This window comes from Dermacentor andersoni, chromosome 2 (genome assembly GCF_023375885.2).
Source record: "Dermacentor andersoni chromosome 2, qqDerAnde1_hic_scaffold, whole genome shotgun sequence".
Lineage (NCBI taxonomy): Eukaryota > Metazoa > Arthropoda > Arachnida > Ixodida > Ixodidae > Dermacentor > Dermacentor andersoni.
Window position 1 is genome coordinate 92,757,888 of NC_092815.1, and position 21,794 is coordinate 92,779,681.

General features: G+C 48.7%; 1 protein-coding gene across 1 annotated transcript in view; it reads right to left on the reverse strand.

Annotated features, from left to right (window-relative positions):
- LOC126542042 (protein Wnt-4-like) overlaps positions 1–21,794 on the reverse strand; it is a 66,107-nt gene that overhangs the window by 22,443 nt on the left and 21,870 nt on the right. The window lies entirely within an intron of this gene.

Below are 21,794 nucleotides of genomic sequence, written 5' to 3' on the forward strand. Positions count from 1 at the left end.
TTTGAATGGGTCGCATCGGAGTAGGGCCCGAGATAAAGCTTCCTCTTCAGTGGATAACGAGAAATCTGGCCTGTTTAGCTTAAACCAATTGATGTTTCCAAAGGCAAACCAAACAGTGGCGCGCTACAGATGCGGCGTTTTAGTAAACCATACCGTTCACTCCAACTGTGTTTCCTTAGACAATACCCTGCGACTTTTGGTCTTCAGAACAGGTCATTCATTCAGTTCGCCATATATTCGCCGGTGCTCAGAAACACTAAAACAAGAGCAAGAAACGCTGTCCTGCCGCAGCCGTCTTCGAGCTACGAGACCAAGCTATATAACACGCCGCGACATCGAGGGTCTGGGCTAAAATGCCCTCTACGTCGTTACCCTGTCAGCGCGTTTCAGTGTCCCATGCACCCGAGCGACAAGTTTGCGCAGTATGTATACCACGGCCATTGAAACAGCTGTAGCTCTTTGTCGTCACCAGCTGGCATTATATGGCGCATCTTCGCTTTTCTTTCTCCTTTAACGAGGGGTGCGCTCGTCACACATTCTTCTGACCTCGGAAGAATTTTTTTTCCTATTCTTGCCTTTAGCACGGGCGTAACGTCCCCGCTCGACTTATGGTCTGCTTGGTCCCCAGCCGGAGAATAAATACGCTCGCATTACCGCCCGTTCTCTCTGTGCCGCGCGCGCACTCCTAAAAGGGAAGCGCACCAAGGCACACCAGCCATGTTGGGGGGAGCGGAACGAATTCACAAATCGCCGAACATAAATCTCTGCGTGTTTTTCTCCTCCCGGAGACAAAAAAGCTTGCGCGCGCGCTCCCTTTGTTTTCTGCTGGTCGACGAAGGGAAAAGAAAGAAATTAAAGAAAATATGGGTCCCCGTGGGCTCCTCGCGCGGTCCGCACTTTGATAAGGCCGCGTAGGAAAGTCGAGGTTAAAAATACAACTGGCTCGGGAGTGCTCCTGTGTTCCCGAAGCTTCGCGAAAATATCGCGGCGCGAGCGAGGGCTCGCAGAAAGAAGCACGCGTGTGTCGAACATCCGGTTCCTTGTCTCTGAAGAAGTGGTTTGATGTCTTGACGTATCCTTCTGGACGTTGTTCTATGTCGCTGCCTCAAGTTATGTTTCCTGTCCAAGCAGACATTATTAGGAACAGCGCGATTACGGGGAGTCCACCGACCACACCGAATGCTTCTCTGAAATTTTGTGGCAGTGTGTTTTTCACAGCTCGAAAAGAGCTTCTGAAAGAAGAACCCAAACTTCACGTTAAATGCCGTCAGCTGGCATGACGGCGATAACGACGTGGATAGCGGTAACGACGACGTTGGCACGATGGCGACTACCGCACGATGGCGAGTATTGCACAGCTCCGCAACGACGACTGCGTGACGACGACGCCAAGATGACGGCCACCGAGAGAGGACATAAATTCTGACAAGGCACAATGACAACAGCGACACGACGAGGAGACGATAACACCACAACAGTCCACTCGTCATGCGCCCGAGATCAAATCCTAGGTGGGGAGAAATGGACCTTTCATTTCTGATCACTCCTCCCGCAGAGGTAACGTGACAACAAACATGGTTATGATACCTGCGACAGACGGCCACGAAAGTTAGCTACTGGAGTACTGCCGCTGTAAAATAAAGAAAAAGAAACAGTCACTTAAAAAAGAAGCAAGACACTTAATTTCCGAGAAGCTTCGGCATACAGCGACCGGTATAATTGAGTTTAAAAGTCAAAACGGTCGCACGCTCTGATTCGCTCGGAGAAGACGACGCGGTTCAGGAGACGTCTGCTCGAGGCCATGGAAGCTTCTTTGGTGAAACCGTTACACTACCGACCCCCGAAGCCGATATCTCCTCGCGCGATGCACAAGCTGCCCTTTGTCCTCGTTATGCCCTCTTACGGTGCAAAATTGTCCCCGTCCTCAGCTTTTATGTTCGCTACCTCCCCTTTATCTCCCCACACTTTAAGTTGTTCTTTAACTTTTTTTTGTCATCTGTCCCTCCGCTCCCGTTTACACCATGATGGCCTCCATCCTTTCTCCCATGCGTTAATCCAATTGGCCGTGATCGCATTTCCCGCTCCATGTAGTAACGTGGTTAGAAAAAAAAAAAAAGTCTAGCGAGACGCAGTGACCCCTGGCGTTGCGTTCACTGACGCTGGGGCAGGAAGAACAGAAAATGAAATAAATATAAATATAAACAATATAACAGGAGGTAGGGAGGAGGGGAAATGGGAGCACGGGCAGGAATCACTGAAGATCACATACTCTCAGCCGCTCCAGTCCTCCCCCCCTCCCTCTATTTTCGAACAGCGAGGCGACTCTACATTGGGTGCAATGTGAAAAGTCAAGCGGTTCGCGAGACAAAAAGTTCGTGGTTCTCGCCGCACACCGCGAGCACGGCCAGTATGAGGCTCTCTCATCCGTCCTACGCGCAGCGGTTTGAGTGGCTTGCCGAAGTGGCCTTCGCCGCGCTGCAATGAAGCGTTGCGGCTCAGCGGGCTCTGGAAAATTCGATCAGCAGCGGCTCTCGGTTCGACGTCGACAGGATTTGAGGATTTCTTTGTGACTGCTTAAGTTGTGGCATCGTATCACCTCCATCGCACGCTATTATAAAACACTTCCTTTAACTTCTTGTTTGCAGTTACATTTTTCTTTTCCTGCTATTCCATCATTACGGCGTTAACAAGCGCGTATCTGTAGGGCGCACAATCGCGGTTCCTTCGAGTTTCATGAAAAGAGCCTGTTCGTGAAGAGCATAACGAGAGAATGACGTATCTGTGATGCTAAGTTCCCTGGCAGAGTTTCTTTGTTTTGTTTTATTCAACTATATGGACACCCCAGGCGCATTTTTGCCATCGCCGTCGCCGTGATGTTCCGTATAAAGTACAAGGGCAATAACACCGTCCCCGCGCCCCGCATGCTGTATGCATGAGCGAAAACACGTTATGCACTATCGTGGCCCAATATAGCGCTCGTAAGGGAGGAAAGCGGAGAGGAAACGCGCCGTCATCTGCCGCGCGAAAGGTCCTGGGGGTGGGGAGAGAAGGGGGCGGCGTTCTACTCCGCCAGTAATTGCGTATTTCGCGAACGCGCAAGGGTTACCGACGATTGTGGCTCAATCTAGCGCGCGCGCAAGGGAGGAAAGCGATGAAGCAGCCGGGGAGGGAAAGAGGGAGCTGCGTTCTACTTCACCAGCGACTACGTACATTGCGCCACCGCGAGCGGTCGCGCGCGCCCTATCTTGAAAGCGATCCGCAGGCGGCTCGTACCTTTGTGCGTGTTGTCAGACGCGGAGGCGAAGGTGATTTCGAAAACGCCCGTCAGCTCGCGTTTTCGACAGGCATTAAAAATGCGGTTTATAGGTGACTGTACATGTATGCTCACATTCTGCTGGATCCTTCGAGTGAGCTCGCGTTTGTGAGATTTATGACGTTCTACTCGAACAGCTCCTTTTGCAGACGTCGAGAAGGCTTCGAAAGATTGCTGCGTCTGCCACTCGTTAAATACCTTGTTCTTGCTTTTTTTCTTTTTCAAAGTTATTAGCTACCGCAACTATTGAAAAGCCTACACGCTAACAAAACAATCAAGAGGACTGGATTAAATTCGTTCGTCAAACGTCTGAAGCAAAGATGAAAGTTATTCCTGCGTTAAGTCCGCTGAGTGCGACATGTTAAGCAATATGTCAAAGGATGCATGGCAGCGGATGTATGTATGTAGTAGCCTACAGTATGAACTATAGTGCCTTTATACATTTTACCTCGGTATTTTATTACACGACATGCAACTCTGTTTCGAATTCTATCCAATGCCCTGTCACTGCATTCACGATTTTCACGTTTAGAGAGACGTGGGCCTGGACGCGACTGAAATTTAGCTTTTTTTCTCGCTTACAGCTTACGCCGCTCTTTTATGTCGAGCGCACTCGCGTCATTAGCTATTCGTTCAATGCGTTAAATATTCGCGCCAAGTTAACTATTTGTTAGCTTTTCGCGATATCTTGGATGCAGGAATTCTGCGGTGTTCGTAGGCTCAGCATGAGATGGTGGATTCAATTCCTGCAAGTCGGAATGCAAGAACGCCTATCTGGTTAGTTTTATGTATACGTTAAAGAACCACACAAGAGCCAAAATTAGTACGGCGTCTTTCATAGCCCAGCTGTAGCATATAATTTTATTTATTTCTACACGTACACAAGTTACTCCATTTACATACACTTTTGAAGATGAGCATAATGGAGCTGCACGCTTCAAGTATTCCCGACGACCTCACGGGGGGACCAATTATACCGCTCACCCAGGGGATATCAGAGTAAGAACTCGATTAATAAATTTAATAAATTCTGAGATTTTCTGAGTAAAACCACTATCTGATTATTAGGCACGCCGTATCGAATAACGGTACACGAGCTTTCTTGCATATCGTCCCTATTGCAGAATAAGAAATACTTTAGTCATGTCAGTAGTCAATTAGGAGTTACAAGATATGTGCATATACAGAAGGAGTTCCCGTAGTAAAAACACTGAATTGGGACCCCTTATGCACTGTGAGAATCAAGAATAATTTAACTAAAACAATGGCATCACAGGAACCCGGCAACTCGAAAATTATAATCAATATTATAATACACAAAAGATGAAAAATACAACGTGGGACTGTGAATAAATTGTTGGCCAATAAAAAAATAAACATCAGAGGTACAATGTTATTTCAGTAACAGAAAGAACATCAACACGAATATGCAGGAAAGGAAAGAAAAGTGCTTGGGTAGCTTTTGTCTCATTGATCAATAAATCAGGCCAGTGTCTCGCAAAAAAATTGATCGAAGCCTTCGTTGAATACGACACAGAGGGAGCGTTTTCCCACAATTCAGCTGAACGCTCCGCCGCTCATTCGCGGCTGCATAGCAGTCGACGACGCAATGAGAATTCCCTTCTAAACAGGCGATGAACCTTAATTCAGAGAAACAAGATATCTGTGGAGTTTATGGAGTGATATACTAGAATTCGCTGATTGACCCTTCAAGGATTAAATGCCGTGTTTTAACTCTCCCACTAGAGTTCAAAGCAGCAGCAGCGCACGATAACTTTGCTCGCGCACGAAATAAAAAATAAATAAAAATAACAGCATAACTTTCTCCGACAAAAGAACGATAACAAGAAGAAGAAAGAGGAGGATGAGGATGACGGAGATGTGAAGAGCAATAACCGGAACAGAGCGGCGGTATAGAATTGCCCGAAATTACGCAGTTAGCGGTACACTGGGCAGACCACGTATCGGATAGCTCGATCTCAGACAGAGCTTGGTAAGGAGGAGGAGGGAAAGGTCGACCAACTTCTATGCAGTCGCGCTATGGTGAGCGCGTTCCACAAAACGAGATCGCACGGTGTCCGCCTCGGCTTCGGAAGGTGCTCACGTCTGCTGCCGGACTACAAGAGGAGGAAAAAGATAAAAAGAAAAAGAAACGCGGACGCACAACTCGGAACTCGGCTAAGCAACAGAAGGCTCAATGAAAGAAAAGTCCCAAGTGGAAGGTGGCAGGGACCCTCAAATCGCCGCGGGAAGAAGTATCACAGTACGCATCCCGCCGAGAGTCCGGGAAAGAGGACGCTCGGACTTCTTCGGATGCCGGCCGGTCGGCGTAATCCTTTTTTTGCGCACACGCGAGGACCGGCCGCGGCTGCGGAGTCAGCGCGTATTCCCGCGGACGGAGGAGAGCTCTTAATGACCCGGCAGTGATGCGATCATCGGGAAAAGAGATCTGGGACCGCCATCTCCGTGCTCGCGCGCGCGGCTAAGCCAATCTGGCCCCGCTTCCCACGCGCGACGGCACAAGGACCCAGCCTTGTGGTGCGCGCCGCCGCCGCCACTTCACCGGTCCCCGACCGCCGCTACTGCTGCTGCTGCTGTCACAAACCGTCGCGCGTACTGGTGCGCTGCTGCGGGTCGAGCTTGCGGCGGCGGAACAACCCCCGCCGGTCGCTCCCACCCCGCAACCGCGCCACGCGGGCGCTGGTAAAAATGGCGGTCCGCTTTCGCTTCCACGTGACTGGCTCTTTGCTCGGTGCGCAGAGCGCGGCATTCGGGTGCGTGCGACCCGAACGCGGCGCGGCGGCCCGCGAGTTTGCATTCGGGAAACCCGATAGCTAAACTGTGAGAGCGGGGCGATGTGGACCAAGCTTAGAGGGCCGCTGTTTCTTCGGTTGCGGCCGCTTAAACGAAACGAGGGAAACAAATAGCCTCGTGTTTTCACTTTGACAGTATGCAGGCACGAGGTAATTGGCGAATTTGATTTCGCTCGTCTCGTAGTAGCGCGAAGAAACGTAAGCAGAAAAGAAGGGATGAATGGGCAATATATCGTGATTGTTATCACAATATATTTCTCAGTGCTAGTGAGTTCAGTGACCCGGTATTGCGTGATCATGGTCACTCTCAAATTTCCGCATACCGTGTGTGAGCGTCTATGCCTTTGCTTAATTACGACTATGTCGATGCCGCGTATACTGATCGTCCTCTGCGCCGGGCGCATCTTGTCTGAATGAACCTTCATTTCGAAACGACACTCAGTGAACATTCCGAAACAATAGGTGGGAATGAGAGGGGGTTGGCGTGGGGTTCGCCGCTACTGTTTTCTGACCGCGCTGCCTAACACAGAGCAACGTAATCCGCTTTCTGAATGTGAAGTTCCTTTACTCGCCGTTTTTGCTCTGTTCGCCATAAGGGAAACTTCTGGCTGGCTTCGTATCGAGCCGGCCAGTTTGAGATGTCTGCGATGAGCGTTTGGCCTTTTCGCACTAACGGGGGATTCGGTCCAAGACGCAGCGTAGTCAACTGCCAGTGTGAACGAGCCCCGCTGGTGAAGTTAGTCTAAGGAGAACGAGCATGACTGCAGGCGACGGGCGCCGGTTACCGACACGGCGGGCGTGCCACGGCACACGTACAGTTAAAGCATGGACAGACTGGGCCTTCCGCCCGCGAAACGGCCCGCGAGGAAGACACCTCTCTTCGAAACGACTCGCACGCCAGGCCGACGCGGTTCGCGCGCGGCAGACGGGAGCGGCGGCGGCATTCGCTCCTGTGTGCGCGAGCGGGCGGGGCGCGGTTTCAGTTTCCGGTGCTTCTTCCTGATTTAGGAGAAAAAAAAGGCGAGACGCTGACCCAAGTCGGGCCCAACGTGCCGGTATGCCCGGCGTGGTTCGAGCGCACAGCTGGTCGAGCCTCGGCCGCCGCCGCCGCGGCACGGCGTGCAGGCAGCCGGCCACAATAAGGCCTGGCCGTGCGCGTCTTCTTTTGTCTTATATCTGGCTGACCTGGCTATGAACGCGGGCTTTTATTTCGTTTTTCCGAATGCGCAGTCGCTGGGTTCTCTTTCGTTCTCGTTTCTTTTCTTATTGGAACCGCAGAGTGAATTGTTTGCACCCGCAGACGTATATGAAACCAGCGTCTTTTCTGGTTTTGTTCTAGTTGGATTGAGTTCCAGCTCGAAGGGATGGTCACTTCAAAAAATTTGCCGTGCTGTATACAAACTGCGTTTCGTCGACAATTTCTTGGCAATTAGCCGTTACGTAAATTATGTATTTTGCACGACACTTCGCATTAGAGCTTTCATTAAAGATTGTCATTGTTCCTTTAGCAAAACGTGCGCTACTGTTGATTTGTAGATCCTCTGGTACCCAATTTTTTTTTTAGATTACGGAGCGACATTTATGTTTAAACGAATGCCCCACCAGACTTTATGACATGACGCAGACTTAAAGCACGCTTGCTCGCTCGCTCACTCACTCACTCACTCACTCACTCACTCACTCACTCACTCACTCACTCACTCACTCACTCACTCACTCACTCACTCACTCACTCACTCACTCACTCACTCACTCACTCACTCACTCACTCACTCACTCACTCACTCACTCACTCACTCACTCACTCACTCACTCACTCACTCACTCACTCACTCACTCACTCACTCACTCACTCACTCACTCACTCACTCACTCACTCACTCACTCACTCACTCAAAAGAGCATGGTGTTAAAAATTTCCCACTTAATAAACACACTATCCGAAAGAAAGTTGTTGGGTTTATCATTTTAACAAAATATTTAACATAACGAAACATTCTGGAGGCCTGCTACACTTCTTACGATTGAATATCAATTGCCTTGGAGCTTGTTTTCGCACTTGCACGCGATTTCTGTAGCCTTTCAGTTTAGCGGGGCTGCCCGTACATGCTGCCATTTTCGGCATGTCCCAACGCTGTAGACGCGTGTGCTGCCGCGCACAACGTGAATCGTATACGCATATTTAAAAATAAATGCAGTCATCACACTATAGCACAGGAAAGAACAGGCCGACACACGTGTTCAGAGCGTTTTGAAGAGACGGACGACTTTGTAATGACTTCCCGACCTTGAGCGCCGAGCACCAATTTAGAAACTCGAAATGTCAGCTGCAGAGCGACGGCGCGCCACGATTGAAGGGGCGGGGCTGTGCAGCGACACAAAACGCGCAATATTTAACGTAGTGACGTCCACAGGCGAGAGACATGAAATGCGCATCATTGATGAAAAAAAAAAAAAAAAACAAGACGTAGGAGCGGCATTGCCGGTGGTGTGTACGACGTGAAAAGAGAAGCTGTTTCGAGGAGGCACAGCATAGTGTCTCGGCACAGGGGCCCCGGCGCAGCATGTTGCGATGCGTGACTGAGCGATCAGCGCTTCCTGCTGCTGGCCGATGCGAGTCGGCGGCGGACGGGCTGAACCTGTAATTACGGCTCGGGAAAATTCACACCTCGCGCGCACGGCCATGGGCCGGCTTCGGCGCGGCCCTGCCCGCCGCTTTGTCCAAGGGAGGGGGCGGATTTCCCGAGAACGACCTAAAACACGGCGCATGCCTCGCAGGTGGTCCTCTGCCCCGCCGCGGTGAGATGAACGCTGCTCGTGCAAGACGCTGCCCCCTCCTCTGGGTCTGCGTGCCGCGCGCGTGCAAACCACGAGGGAGGCCCGGAGAAGGCGCCAGGCCCGAAGGGCTCCCCCTGTCTCGACTTGAGAACTTATCTGGAGCGTGAAGATGCGAGTGAAATCACGAGATACGTTTTATTGCGTTCAGGTTGAACGTCCCGGTTAGGAACCTGTCTGGCGAATGGCTGCCGATCGGCCTGCATGACGAGGTGCGCTAGATCGGTGCGTACGCCGATAGCAGTTTCTGGCAGTTTATGGCATAGAATGGATATCTCTTGAGTGGCAGTTATGTGGGAAACACGTGTGCGTGTCAAAACCATCGGATCTGTCGGATGCCTCGTGGGTGACATGACTTCTCCGGCATATTGTGACTTGCTGAAATGTGTCGATAATTTCAGTGCGTTTATTGGTATACCGGCGTTGGATTAGATGGCTTTTAAGTTATCATGTTATGAAATGACCGCTTCATCATGGTTAAGTATGGAGACGACGACGATGACGACGACAACAACAACGACGACGACGACGACAACTTTCCTATGGAAGTTCGGAGGTCTGATAAATCTCTTATAATGTTTACACTGCTCTGAAGATAATTAGCCAACTCCGGTACGATTTCTGTCTCTTAGGTTTCATGAGGACACCATACAACGTATTTCGTGCGTAGTCTTGGAGCGGCGGAGCTGTCGCATATGCTAGGCGTCGCACGATGCCCGCACTGTAATCACTGCTAAATTGAGTTACAAGCGATTGTCGCCTAGAGCGAAGACTACAGTTGGCTTATTTAATCCGGGAAGGCATGACCAGGCATCTCACGATGTCAAATACCGGATGACATGATATTTTTTTTTTTGTCTGTCCCACGACATATGGTCCGTGGTGGCTCAGTGGCTGTGGCGTTATGCTGCTAAGCACGAGGTTGCGGGATCCAATTGCGGCCACTGCGGCCGAGTTTCGATGGCGACGAAATCCAAAAACACCCGTGTACCGCGCATTGGCTGCGCATTAAAGAACCTTAGGTGGTCAAAATTAATCTAGAGTCCTCCCACTACGGCGTGCCTAATATTCATATCGTGGTTCTGGTAGGTAAAACTCCAGAATATAATTAATTTCAATCACCCTACGGTTCGTTCTTGGACGATGTCATATCCATGCAATGCATTCCCACTCTTGTGCGTATCGACTCTGCCCAACGTGCGGGAACGTTGTACTCGGACTCGCTGCAATGCGATAGTGCGCCTCCAACAGTGCAATGTCGATCAGGGAGCTTTCCTTGATGCTTCTTGAGAAAATGCATATCATCCTAAATTGTGCGGCGCATTATGCACCAGCTGATCTCGGAGGACATGGACAGTGTGAATGAGGAGTGTCCAGCGGAGCCTCAAAGAGCCCGCGGAGTGTAAGCATTGAACAGAAGTCAACCGCCGCTGTATAGGTCAGTGGATATATGGCATTCTGCTGCTGAGCATGAAGGTCACAGATTCAATTCCCACTACAATTCGCACTATACCCGTATATATATATAGTGCGGGCGAGCCTAGATTTTGACCACCAGGGGATCTTTAACGTGCCCCCGCTGCACGGGACGTAGGCGTTTTTGCATTTCGCCCGCATCGGAATTCGGCCGCCGCTGCCAGGATTTGATCCTGCGACCTCCGTGCTTATATATGTATATTCTCTGTAGCTAGTCACAATTAAACAAATCAATGCCATCGCGAGTTATATGCAAAAAGCTATACATATTTTCCCTTGAGGCATGTGGCACGTTACCTTTATTCGAAAACGTAATAAGAAATGTCCCGTACATTGAACCAACTTAAAAACAGACATCTTTTTTTTCTCGCATAGAAGAGTGATAGACTGCGCCCCAAGAAACTTCTGACGGCGTGTCCTGACTACTGACACGGCGTTCGCTATACATCGCCATTGCAAGGAAGCCGGTGGAAGTGACGAACGGCAGCAGCACGACTTGTGTGGCAACAGTTCCCGGTAAAGTGGGTGTATTTTTGGCGGCCGATAGGTGCGACCTAGACAAAAAGAAAGAAGAAAAAAAAAAGACGTTTCTGGAGGGTTAGCAAAAACACGAGTGAAATAAACCAAATGTACATGTTTCCCCTCTACGAAGTGTTTCTTTGAAGTTTGCCTCACTTTACAGAGTCCTTGCAAGCGCGTTTCCGCCTCGAATATTTTTTCTTGTGGGAAGGGGGGCGGGGCCGGAAGGGGAAAGTGGGAATTGGTGAACAACGCGAAAGAAAGTTTTCTGCGATATGGCTTTCAAGCTGCAGTGGCGTATGTGTATTTATCGCAGTCACTTTTAATGAAGAAAAAGAAAATGTAGCGCTGATAAATTTGCATTTGATTTTTATTTGACACATAGAAAAAAAGATATCCCGCTTGTTGCGTAAAAGCAGTTAAGTTGTTTTTCCTTCGTATTTCGCTGTACTCGTTTTTCATACCATGTCGGTAGCTTCCCAACGAACGCGACGAAATAGCTTAGGGTATCTAGATTGCTTTGCCCTATTCAGCGGCATGCCAGAAGTTTTGACCGTGTTTGAACGCTGGAAACATTTATAAAATACATCATCACTGTGTTAACTTCTCGTTTAGCAATGTATTTCTTATAGCAAGCAACGGCGTGGGTTCCTTGTGGGTTCCCATACTTTCCATGACAAGCAAGTTATGGTTAATCCTCATTTGAGGGGGACTGTCCATAGCGCGTCAGGAGTGTTATGTTTAGAAAAGCTTCGCCAGAGATGACGCAGATACGTTGCTTAATAGATTTGATAATATTTGAATAGTTGGCATATTTTGCCGCAGGCTCTACCTCAATACCTCAACGTTCGATTGTTGTCGTATTAACTGACAGCAATGACATGCATAGCAACGCATTAATTTTACTTACATAACAGTACCAAGTTCAACGCACACCGCTCAAAGAAAATTTTACCTATACAGCAAACTGGTTGTGCAAGATTGCACTCACCCTTCTAACTCAACAGTTACAGCGTTTACGTTTCAAAAATACTGCGCGAGTTTTGACGAGACATTCATTCAGCAATTGTGACAAACCTAGAATATCTGTAGCGTGACGAAAGGCGTTGTTCGTCGACATATGCCTTCAAACTTATGTTCGTCGATGACGCTCAACAAGAGTTACAAGATATGTTCTTGACCCCGTAATCTTAAATGATGACAGGCTTTTTTTTTTTTTTTTTTTAATTCGACGAAGCGTTTACGTGACACATATGGGCTTGACAAATATTGTCACCAAAGTTTATAACGTTAATTGTAAAGCCTTCGTGCATCAAGGAGCCAAACACGAGCCAATAACGCCTCCGTGGTACTGTAAAACTCGTGAATCGCACACTTTTCCGTGACAGAGAGAGAGAGAGAGAGAAAGAGAGAGAGAGCGAATAGCTAGATAGATTAAAAAAAGTAGGTGGGGTACTCGAGGAAATTCCATCACATTTAAGATCGCACTTGAGATATCTTTCCTAATGAGGAAGAACATGAAGTTTTATGCGAAGCATATTACTAGAGCTCAACCCAGCTCCTCAGGCGCGGCGGTGTCGCCTTCAATACCACGTGACACCGTGACGTCACGACAGAGGAGAAACGGGGCTCCAACTCGCGCCGTCGCTCGCGGCGGTATATAAGCAGCTGCGCTTGTTTCTAGGTGGCTTTGGCTCAACTCTTGCAAGATGGGCTGGGTGGGAATCGAACCAGGGTCTCCGGAGTGTGAGACGGAGACGCTACCACTGAGCCACGAGTACGATGCTTCAAAGCGGTACAAAAGCGCCTCTAGTGAATGCGGTGTTGCTTTAAGTATAAACCCCATGCAAGCGATCTTACACGCGACAGCGACAAGCGACGCGATGGAGATGGCTGTCGCGTTCGCTCGTCGCCTACAAGTTGCACCCCATGCGAGCGATGACTTCGAGCGACGTCTCCCCAGTGTTGCCGGTATGAGGGCAGCAATATAGACGCCGAAACTAGCGTGACGCGTGCTTTATTAACTTAAGTTGATGTATTTTACTGTAAAAAGCAGCATAACTATTCCTGAAAGTCTTGCAGTAGGTTCTTATCCTCGCACGTATAAAAATTCAATCGTTTGCTCGTTCCGTGCGACAATCGGAAGTACTGGAGTTATGTACATCCAGTTCCGGCTTTGCGCTATTGGCTAGTCGCTCATAGCACTTCCGGGCGACGAGCGACGAATTCTAGATTTGCAAAACCGAGCGATCGCGCGACAAGACCGAGCGATCTGTTCAAGCGACGGCCCGATCCGTCGCGCGAACCCGTCGCTCGTCGCTGTCGCGCACAAAATCGCGCTAATGGGGTTTAGCCTTTAGAAACGAGCTGTTTCTAAGGCTCAGGCGTGCGTCGCTTGCTCAGGCGCACATTTCGTTGCCGCGCCGAACGCTGCGTTGCTCGACGCTCACCGCGTCCAATGCGGGGCGCGTAGTCGCTGCGCCGTAGCCCATTGTCTTACACCCCTTGGCGGGTCGACGGGAACGCTGTCGCGTTCCACTCTTGAAGGCGAAGCAGAGTAACGCATGAGTTGTTTCTTCGTCTAGCCGAACCAAATATAGCCAAGCAACAGCAGTTCACCAGGCTAAACAGTGGTTCAACAACTAAAATAAAGGCTAGTATGCTTCGCATCCTGGGCTTAACCTTAGCTAAGCCACAGCCATTTTTTTAACGAAAAGAAAGGAAGATATGTCGACCGGAGGAGATAAGCTCTTTCGGCCGACCAAAAGAACGTATTACGACACGGTGACAACGTTTGGTAAATATTTTACTTTTTGAGAATGAGGCAACGCAACCTACCGCGCACTTTACACGAGTAAGCGAAGTCGTGCAATTCCGCGTTTGCAATTGCAGGCGTTTTGGGCGCGTTTACGAGTGTCCAGGCTGCTTGCCTCAGGCGTTCCGCATGGAATTTAGTAGGCACAAATACTGAGACATTTCTTGACTCAGGAAACCTTCATTACGGTTGCTGCCTCACATCAATTCTGAAAGCTCTGAAATAGTCCTGAAATAGTTTGAAATAGTCTTGAAGCTAACGCTGAAGCTTGCTTTCTCCGCTCCAGGCTCTATACGAACACTTAACCTCACTGCATAGTCCCGAACGAGCGCTTCACCTCTACTTGCCAGTATAATGCTCGTATGCTCGCAACGCTATTAGATTGACCTGTAGCTTGTTGTAACTGTGTAACTGTTGTAAATGTTGTAATCGTGGCCTTCGAGATTACGTGGCGCGCGGTGTCTGCAGCTGCAGCCTGATTTGGAAGGCCATGTCCCAACCGTAGAGTTTCCTGCAAAAAACTACTGCAGGGAAATCCGGCGCCGCGATCGTTTAGCCGCCATAGGAATAATTTCTATTGTACAGATTTGTCGCGTCTTAATGCACGAAGGGTCCGACGTTGCGCTCGTTGTTTAGTCTTATAAGGCGTAGAAACAGCGCTAAATACGTGGATGGAGACAAGAAAGGTACCAGGCGAGCGCTGTGCTGTTTTTCTTGTCTCTGCCCGCGTTTTATTGCGCTGTTCCCACGCCTGCCAATTTCCGTGCTCGCAAGCGCGACTTCGGGCGTGTTCTTGTGGTGCTATTCTTTATTTCAATATTGCCACGATATCATAGTTATTCAAATACGTCCATGCCCAGGCGAATTGTTGCATTTATAATGCAGCATTTTTTTCTGTAAATGATCAATTTACAAAGTCGCAGAACCGCTTGAAGCTAGAAGGATGAAGTCAAGTTAGTCAAGTCATCGGGTTCTTGGTCAATTCCTGTTGTTGGCTACGCGACATAAATGCGCACCACCACCACCACCACCACCGTCGTCGTCGTCGTCGTCGTCGTCGTCGTCGTTATTGCTTGACCGCCATACACTCAGCACATTCAAACATTTTAGGGTCAAAGTATCTCTAGTAAACCTTTATAGGAAACCTTGGGCTTGGAACCATAGAGTTAGGCTCCAACTCCGCCGTGCTGGTGTTACCAAACCACTTCGCGTTTTGAGAGAGAGAGAAAAGAAAGAGAAAAAAAGCAGAATAAAATTATTGTTAAACAGCAAATTCGAAACTTATGTTTTCCAGTTCGACCTCGGGTGTATACTTTCGAAGTATGCTTATTGGTCGTAGTTGGCACGACTCACAAGGGAAGGACAAACTTGAAAGGCCCCACATTGGGCTGCTGTTCTGGACAATGCCAAATTTCGCCATATTGTCAAATTCCGCCATGTTGTCGTTTTAACCTTTAAGACAATCAGAGAGGCCGTGGTAGCCCTATTGGCCAATCGGGGCTCGCAAGATGGCGAATTTTACCACATGGCGGAATTTGACAATGTCCAAATCAGCGCCCTTGGTTTCGAGAGGCAAATGTGATAGATCGCAACGCCCGCCTATCGGATGTTGACGGCGAGTTTCGTGGCCGCGATTTTGCTGCGTTCGGGGCGAGTTACGACCTGTGAGTGAGCGGGCACATCGCACGTGGAGGCGGCCACCGCGGTGACGTCATCTATGGTGACGTGTTCTGTTTGAGAGCGCTATGCTCGGCCGTGTTTGAAGACACGGGGCGCTGCTAAAAGTGGAATCCAATGCAGCGACTCGAGTGGACGCACTCGGGGGGGCGCGATATCGCCAACGCGATAGGGCAATTTACGACAAAGTGGCGTGCGCGGTTCGTGCGTGCGTGCGAAAGTGGTCGCGCCTGTACTTACACGCTGGCTACGCCGAGAGCGCCACTATCTTTGCCCACGCGCGTGTAGGTACATACACACACGGAGACTGTCTGGCCCGCGGCTTGTCGTAATTTATGGCAAATTGGAAAGCCGATAAGCGACGACATGTCCCGCCAACGACACCAACGAGAAAGAGACAACGTCGCTCACTATCAGGAACGGTCTCGCAAGAGTGCGCTGGCGCTGTGGCAACGATTGTCCTGTGGTGACGCCGCTTCTACGTGGGCCGTAATTTCGGCGCAGGCGACACTGTCATCAGCCAGCTCACTTAAAGGAGACGAGCGACATACGTATACAAAATACATCGAAAGGTAGGCAAAGGAATAGAAAATAACGACGAAGGTAACCTTGCATGTGATTAAAAAAAAATCTACTATCTTAAAGCACTGAATTCAATGGTAGGAGAAGCACAATTAACTAACTGAACGCTGACCAAAATAGTGTTGTCGGCTTCCACACGGAAGCCTTGTTCACTGGAAGCCGAAACGTCTAACCCCTTCAACACCGTTTTGGTTGGTGTTCTGTTAATTTAGTTCGTAATACGAATATCTTAAAACACTATTGGTAAATATACGCTTAGCCGTGTTGGAAAAGAATAGCGGAACACGCTATAGAGGTGTTACACTCAAGCCGAGAGACCCAGAGAAAATGTGAATGGTTTTATATTTCAACAGGTAAAGACATCTTTCATTCAAGCTCATTGTTCGCGGTTTGCATACAATACAGCCGTTTCCTCTTATTAAACTCACTTCACTCATTCACTGCGAAAATGTTTTCTTGCTATCACTGTCCTAACCCTATTGTACCTTGCACTCAGGTAAAAAAGCCGGGCGCATGGCCTCGCCGATAATGAACCCAGAAAGCTAGGTGTGCTCCAATGGCTAGCTTAATATCAATTTACCTCAGAAGACCCTTATATAGACTCACTGTGTCTGCCGCTGTGTACGCGAGCTCTCTTTTTGCCTTTGCCTTCTTCCTTTTGATCCCTAATCCCCCGTCCCTCATGCAGGGTTGCCAACCGAACGTCCGTCTGGTTAATCTCTCTGCCTTCCCTTGTTCACCCTCTATACGTGAGGTTCACCTTCATTGAGAGAGAGAGAGAAGTTGTAAGGAAAAGGCAGGCAGGCTAACGAGGCTCAGCCCGATAGGCTACCCTGCACGAGGGACGGTGCAAAGGGGAGGGAGACATTAAGGGAAGAAGTAAAAGTCCAGTGTCGACGACGCCGACATCGCAAAACTTCTCCGCTCTTTGTCAGACGGTTGCTTAGTCCGGTTCTGAGTGCTTCATTCAGCGTACGAGAGAAAGGCGCGGAGTGCCCCCATTGGACTCTCCCTCTCCCTATGGCGTTTTGCTGCTGTACACGAGGTCGCGGGTCGCGGGTTACGATTGTCGACCATGGCGGCCCCACTAAAGAGAGGGGGCCAAATGCAAAGACTGTCGTGCACTTCGGTTTAGGTGCACGTTAAATAACCTAATTTGATTGGTTTATCCCAATAGATGTAATGGGAGGTGAAGGGAAAAGACATTCAAGGATGGCTTGAGGGAGTCCTTCTCACACATACTAGCAAAGACAGCAGCTGAAGCGCAGTAGTTTTGTTTAGATTCTCGTACACTTTGACAAAACCATCAAATTAAACACGACATTGTCATACACTTTAACGAAACCATCAACTTAAGCACGTCACTAGTTACTGCCATACACAGAGTCATGCACTAGCATGCATCACTTCACATCAGCACAACTCTTCGTTACAACGCACGCATTGTAATAGCGGCATTTAAGAATATGATTAAATACAAATCAAAGACCGCTCTAGAGGTCAATGTTAGACTAGAAAGAGCGCGTATAATTCAGGTAGTTTTACTTCACGAATAGGTGGAAGCATCGGCTCCGTTTTTTTTTTCCATGCTCCGCTCGCCACTTTTGAGAGTACAACGAAAAGAAGCATACCACTGGATCCACGAAGCGACGGCGAATCGACTGACACCATGATTCGAGGTGGGGCTCGTATTTTCACAATTTTATGGAACCTTTTCTGCTCCTAGACGCCGACTTGAGCTTAGCGGAGCTAAGCTTAGTGAGGAGTAGGGCCTTTGTTGGGCCTAGTAAGTCCACCTGCCCGCAGGCATGGTGGATACAAGCATGGAAGATGAAGATTTTGCTGGAGATGAAGGAAACAACGCTCAGGACGACTTCGGCTGGCAAGTAGTGGCTGGCCGAAGATCACGAGCTAGCACAAAGGCTGTGGATAAGGAGAGCACATTGCCACGCAATCAGGGAGACCATGGCGTCAAGAAAACTGCCGTCGGTGGAGTGGTTAGGAATCGGATTATCAAAGCTTCGAGGATGCCTCAACTACCTCAGGAGCACAGAAAGATCATTATACGGCCTCGAGGAGGGCTCAATTTGAACAAGGTGAGCACCACCACCATTGGTTCTGCAGTCATCGAGGCGTTCGGCCTAACGGAAGAAGAGGTCCGTGGAAATGTCTGCCCAAACTTCACTCAAAATATCATCGTAGGCAGCACACCTAAGCCCGAACATGCTGCGAAGTACGTTAGAATCAAGTCTTTCAAGATTATGGAAGCGGAATACGAGGTAAATGCACACAAAGCGGCACCACATGCCACATGCAAAGGCGTCATCCGAAGAGTGGACATCAGACTCCCAAGCTATGATAACAAGAAATATCGTGCATGACTTGAACCCGCTTTCGCTGGCTGCTAAGCGCATCAAGACGTCGGGATCGGTCATTGTACTTTTCGATGGACTCAAAGTACCCAATTTTGTCAGGTATGGATCCACACCAGTGAGATGCTGCCTTTACAGGAAGCAATTCGACGTCTGCTTCACCTGCGGAAGGGTCGGGCACCGCTTTGATGTGTGTCCAACACCTGACTTTGTTCAGTGCAGGGGATGTGGAACTTGCAACCCAGGAGGTGAACATGTGTGTGTACCTAGGTGCAAATTTTGTGAAGGTGATCACCCTACCGGCGACAAGTATTGTAAGCAGAGATTTCAAGTCCCTTACGTCGTACGACTCCGTCGAAGAGAGCGCAACAGGTGTCGGTCGTCAACAAGAGTTCAGTCGGAGGCGAAACAGCTGGCGCCCAACCATCGCCCCGAGGACGGCGAGCATTCATGCTCAAGGAGTCGCACCAGATCCAGGTATCGTTCACTATGCAGGGAGAGAAGGCGCTCCAAGTCAAGGGAAGCGCAGGTGCGCTTCGTGCAAAGGGACTCAATACCTGGCGAGAAGACGACGACAGGAACCACCTGGGCTGACAAAGTCAAAGGTATGGCGAGGGTTGCTGGGGGTGCCTCGGCGGCTGTGGGCGATGAAAATGATGCCAGAATAGAGCAATTAATTAAAGAAGTAACTTCTTTAAGAAAAGCTAATGAAGAAATGACCAGGCAGGTAGTAGAGCTTCGTAAAAAAAGAGCAGTCAAGCCCTGCTAGAGGAGATATAGATAGACCTGTAAGCAAAAGCAACGATCCAGGGCAATCCAACTCCCCTGCCCCTAAAAAGAGAGCGGTGAGTTCCGAGGATGATTCAGTCTTCTCAGCCCTCAGTGAAATAAAAGACGCAATTAAAGCGATAAGAGAGACAGTGGAAATGACCAACTTTAAGGTGGACAAATTGTGGAAATGGAGGCTAACGGTGGAGAAAAGACTTAGGAAAATGGAGGCGCGAGGGGATGACGACGATTAGTATCTGCCATCGGAGGCGGACAGTATAAAGTCCATTCCTGGATTGTAGGGGGCCATCACAAAGAGGGAAGTAGAAGGTAAGGTAATAGACAGGCAGCCTCCCCTAATAACAATGGACAGTAATCATGGATTTAACATGTGACAATGGAATTGTCGTGCATTACAACACAAAAAAAAGCAGCACTGAAACAGATGATCAGGTCATCTGAGTGCAGGCCAAAGGTAATTATGTTGCAGGAAACCTTAGCGGACGAAATTAGGCTCACTGGGTACAAAGTTATATGTAGAGACAAAAAAATGGGGAGGGGGTTGGCGACCCTCATTGACAAAAAATTGCCATACATTGAGCATGATATTCGCCTTAGACATTCCAGGTTCGAATTTATTCTAGTTGAGATAATACTTAAAAGGAACAGAGGTAAGACGCAAAGCATTTTCTGCTTGAATATTTACAGCAGTCCTAACGGCATGAGACAGAGGTTTAGAGCACTCTTCAACAAGGTGCTTTCGGTTGCCAAAAACTCCCCGCTCATTATTGGAGGGGACTTTAATGCTCCCTATCACACATGGGGATACACTTGGAACACAAAGAAGGGAGAGGAGCTATGGAGTCTTGCCATGTATCTGGGGTTATGCTTGACTACTAATCCGGCGTATCCCACCCGTTGTGGCACGTCCACAAGCAGGGACTCCACACCAGATCTTACTCTTGTAAACAATTCAAGAGGAGCCAATTGGGAAAATTCAAACTTGGATCTCGGAAGCGATCATTACATCATACACATAACCACACGCATACCAAGACAGGAAACTAGAATCTTCAAATTCACTGATTGGGATCAGTTCAGAAAAATCAGGGCGAACAGAAGGAAAGTGGGGCCTCTAGATGCCGAGCAGGAGCCCCTTCAGACATGGGTCATCCAGCTCAGAGAGGACGTCAAGGAGGCCACTAAAGAAATCAGGACAGAGGAAAATATTGAAGCTATGGACAGCAGGCTGGCGCATCTGATTGAGGCCAAACAGGCTATATTACAGAGATGGAAAACACAGAGACTTAACAGAAGGCTAAGGAAAAAAATAGCGCAATTAAACAGAGAAATTGATGATCATTCGAAGACCCTCGTGAAGCAACAGTGGGATGAGATCTGTAATTCGGCTGATGGTACACTCAAACATGGAGGTAGCTGGAACCTCTTCAAGCACTTGCTCAACGAGAATGAAGCAAGGACAAGCAAGAGAACAGCTACAGCTAAGTTGGTTCATCAGGAAAGCCAAGATAAAACAGGGAGGGATATCATGGATAGTCTCGCAGTCCAATATCTCCCACTTAAACAACCAAACGAAGGAGACGAGAGCCCCGAATATACGGGAGGCATATGTGAAGAACTTGACCGGGACTTCACTGAGAGTGAAGTGAGGGCGGCTCTTCACAGTCTTAATGGTACATCGGCGGCTGGACCTGACGGAATAACTAACAAGATATTAAGAAATCTAGATGACGAATCAATGTCTTATCTCACTGAACACTTCAATGAATGTTGCAGAAAAGGGGTATACTCAGAGGAATGGAGGGTGGCCAATACTATCCTCATACCAAAGCCAGGCAAACAACTCACTCTAGACAACGTCCGTCCTATTTCCTTAACGTCATGTCTAGGCAAAGCTATAGAACATGTCGTCCTAAATCGACTCACGAAATACGTTGAGCAGAACAACATCCTCCCATACAACTTGATCGGCTTTCGTCGCAGGCTGTCAACTCAGGATGCTATGCTGCTAATCAAACATCAACTTATACAGCCCAGCCCAGCGCATACGAAAGCTCTTTTGGGATTGGATGTGGAAAAAGCTTTTTATCGTATAAAGCATAAGGCAATACTTGACGTTCTGTCGGAGATGGGTTTAGGTAAGAGACTTTTTAATATGATTAAGGACTTTCTTAGAAATAGAACTGCACAACTCATGCTGGGTGAGCTTAAACCAGGAGCTAAGAATTTGGGAAATAGGGGCACTCCACAAGGGGCTGTGCTCTCACCCATGCTATTCAATTTAGCAATGTCCAAGGTTGCAAAAAATCTGGAGAAAATTGAGGGTATACATTACGCGATATATGCCGACGACATAACCATATGGAGTACCAAGGGCAATGTAGGACAGACAGAGACCAGATTACAAGAAAGTTTATATGTTGTAGAGAACACACTGAAAGACGTGGGGTTGAAATGCTCAGCAGCCAAATCAGAACTCTTAGTCATTAAACATTGCAGAAAAGGTCGTAAACTAAGAGGTTACATTCCGGAAGATGAGCCAAAAGTGTGCTTATACATTCATGAAGGATCCGCAATCAGGTTAGTTGAAAAAATCAAGGTTC